Raw genomic sequence first — 3861 nt, forward strand, 5'->3', positions numbered from 1 at the left:
CCTGATCCATCAGGGAGAAATTCCCTCATCCGTGGAGGAGAAATTCCCTTATCCACAGTGGAGAAATTCCCTGATTCTTGGAGGAATTCCCTGATCCATGAGGGAGGAATTCCCTGATTCATGGAGAAATTGCCTGATCCATGAGGGAGGAATTCCCTGATTCATAAGGGACAAACTCCCTTATCCACGAGGGAGGAATTCCCTGGTCCATGGAGGAGGAATTCCCTGATTCATGAGGGTGAATTTCCCTGATCTGTAAGGGAGAAATTCCCAAATCCACGGAGAAATTCCCTCATCCATGAGGAGGAATTCCTTGATCCATGGAGGAGAAATTCCCTGATTCATGAGGGTGAATTTCCCTGATCTATAAGGGAGAAATTCCCTCATCCATGAGGAAGAAATTCCCAGATCCATGAAGGAGAAATTCCCTCATCCATGAGGGAGAAATTCCGATTCATGAAGGAGAAATTCCCTGATCCATGAGGGAGGAATTCCCTGATTCATGAGGGTGAATTTCCCTGATCTGTAAGGGAGAAATTCCCAAATCCACGGAGAAATTCCCTCATCCATGAGGGAGAAATTCCCAGATCCATGAGGAAGGAATTCCCAGATCCATGAGGGAGGAATTCCCAGATCCATGAAGGAGAAATTCCCTGATCCATGAGGGAGAAATTCCCTGACTCATGAGGGAGAATTTCCCTGAGAAATTTTCCTGATAAATTTTCCTCCCCAGAAGCTCCAGCTGGAGCCTTTCCTGCTCTCCTCCTCCTCCAGGCTGCTGGAATCCCCCTGATCCCAAATTTTCTTTGGGACAGCAGCAGGAGGGGTTAAGGAGGTAAAAATGCACATTTTTTTCTTGGCTCTGCTCATGGCAGATGCTCTCATCTAAAATTCAGATTTGTTTCAGCTCTGGACAGGGAATCCAGCTGTGCTCTCCAGCTCTGCTGATCCCAGCTGGAATTTTGGGGGTAAAATATCAACCCAGTGTGCTTTCAATGAGGCTGAGAGATAAAAAACCCCAGAAAAGCTGTGAAATTCCCATCCCTGGAGTGCTGGAATGGTGGAAATGGCCTTGCCATGGCACTGGAGCAGTTTAAGGTCCCTCCCACCCCAGAGCATTCCCTAAATCCACGATTCCATCAAATGAAGCTCGGAGCCATTGAATTTATTGAAATAATGCAAACAGAAAATGGAAAGCAAGGGTGAGGAAGGGGCAGGGGATGAGGTTCCTGCTGGGGACACCTCTGGAATTCCAGCTGTTTTCCTTGGATTCACTCCCCACAAAGGACAAAATGCAGCTTTGGGCCAGCTCAGAGCAAGGCCAGGCTGGGATTTTACACTGGAGCTGCTCCCACCCAGGGAAAAAATGAAATGAAATTTTCTAAAAAAATCCCTTTGCCAGGATTTTCCCCCTGAGAAACCTCAGGAAAAAATATAAACAATAATTATCTGATTGCTTAGAATGTAATCTGGAGGTTACCAACAAGTGCATCTTTGATTAGTTCCATGTTAATTATTTTTAATTAATGTTCAATCTCAGTCCAGCTGTATCAGACTCTGGTCAATCACGAGTTTTTATTATCATTCTTGTTTAATCTTCTAATGTCTCCTTTCTTTTTCTTTAGTATGGTTTTAATATATAATTTTTTAAAAATATAATATCATAAAATAATAAATCAGCCTTCTGAAAACGTGGAGTGGAATTCCAATTTCTCACCTCACAAACACCACAAACCTGGGAATGCTGAACCATGGAGCAGGGCCAATAAAACCAGGATTTTATTGGGAAAATAAATATTGGGAAACTTCCAGAAATGTGAACAGAGCCAAGAACAATGGGGGAATTCTCTCTGGAATGGGGTCTTGCCCAAAATCCTACAAAAATAACAAGATGTGGATGGGAAAACAGGGAGAGGAAAAAAAAAAAATCCCTGGCACTTGGGGAGCAGAATTCCAAAAAAAAAAAATCCCAAAATTTGGGAAGCACAGAACCTTCCAGATTTCTCTGGGATTCCATGAAATTCCTGCATCCCAAGGCACAAATCTCATCCCAAAAAAATCCCTTAAAATGCCCCAAAAACTCAGCTCAGGAGCCTCAGGGAAGCAGCTTTTCCCTTTTTATTTTTTTTTGGTGTGGATCCAAGGGAAAAAATTGGAATTTAGCAGCTCAGATGGTGCCACCCCCACGTTGGGAACTCAACAAGGGGCTGTAAAAAATAAAAAAAATCCCCCAAAATTCAAAACTCACCCAGCTGGTGCTGGCCCTGCTCTTCCTCCTCCTCCTCCTCCTGTTGAGTCACAGCCCCAAATTCCTGCAAATTAAAAGGAAAAAAAAATTGTGAGGATCCTCACAAAGGGATACAAAAATAAAATAATTAGAAATAAAATAAAAAAAGGGAAAAGAAAGAGAGAGATTCCTGCATGCAATTACACATGGAGGAAAAACATGCAACTTCAGCTGAGCTATGGACATTTCACAGCAAACAGCAATTCTGGGGGGGGCTAAAAATTGAGATTTTCAAACAACTGAGCAGAATTTGGGTTTGGTTTTTTTTTGTTGTTGTTTTGGCAGTAGCAGGACTAGCTTGGATTCATTTTACATCTTTTATCCTTTCAAAATGCAGGATATTTAAAGATCCCTTTTGGCCCAATAAATTCCATCCCCAGTGCATCTGCCAAGGGCACGTTATTAAAAGTTATTGCTAATTTATGCCACGTGGGTTGGTTTAAATGTTTATATTTAAAATATTTTGGTTTTTTTTCTTTTTTTGGGTTGTTTTTTTCCCCTTTTTTACATGAAATTACCATCTGAAGGGTCGGCTGGGGAAGAAGTTTACGTCACAGGTTTATGGAAAAGAGAAATGTGCTGGATTAAAATCAGACATTTATGGTTTTTACCTTTTGGGCTTTGCGGTGCCTGTTTTACACATCCTGAATTCTCCTGCTGAGAATTTTCCTTTAAAAGGGGGGGCATAGGCTGAGCTTTTCATCACATTATGCCCTGAAAGCTGACTCCAAACCAGTGTTGAAAATTCAGTTATTTGCATTTTAATAACAATCTACAAATACAACTTTTGTGTGTGGTTTTTTTTTTTTAATTAATTTTAAATATTCCCCTCCATTCATGCGCTGCATTTTTTTTTGTAATTTTTTTTTGTTGTTTTTTTTTTTTCCCCTAAAATTTTATTTTTCACCCCCGAGCAGTTTAATCCTCTTAAAATTCCAAATTCATCTGCTGGATGGGAAATAAACCATGAAGCATTGATTTTTTTTTTTTTAAAAATAGAAATATTTTTTTAATGAAATATCTCTACATCCACACCCCTCTCACAAAGGATTTAAGGAGCAGCTGCAGCACTGTTCACCAACAAAAAAATTTCATTTTTTAAGGGTTTTTTTTCCAAGGAAAAAGCAGCAAAGGGGGGGTTACAGAAAAGAAATTCCTTGGAATTCTCAGCATTCCTACTTAAACCAGCCTCTGGAATATTCTCTGAGGCCACCTGAAATCTGAATCATCAAGCAAAGAACAATCAAATTTCCCAAATTAATTCAGATTTCTGGCTCCAAAACTGCTTTCAGCAACTTCCAGGGGGTGAAAAACAATTTTGTTTTTTTTTTCTGTATTTTTCATATTTTTTTAAAAATAAATTTAAGCTCGACAAGCTCGAAAAAAATTTTTTGTTTTGTCACGAGAATTACCAAAAAACCACCATGTTTTAGAAATGCCTCCACATTTTTAAATAAATAATAATAATAATAAAATAATAATAAAAAAAAGACAAGTTTAGAATGGATTTAAAGTTGTTGGAAAAAAAAAAAAAAAAAAAGAAAACCTCCAAAAACAAATGACAATTCATCACA

Source organism: Zonotrichia leucophrys, chromosome 23, assembly GCF_028769735.1.
Source record: "Zonotrichia leucophrys gambelii isolate GWCS_2022_RI chromosome 23, RI_Zleu_2.0, whole genome shotgun sequence".
NCBI classification, from domain to species: Eukaryota; Metazoa; Chordata; class Aves; order Passeriformes; family Passerellidae; genus Zonotrichia; species Zonotrichia leucophrys.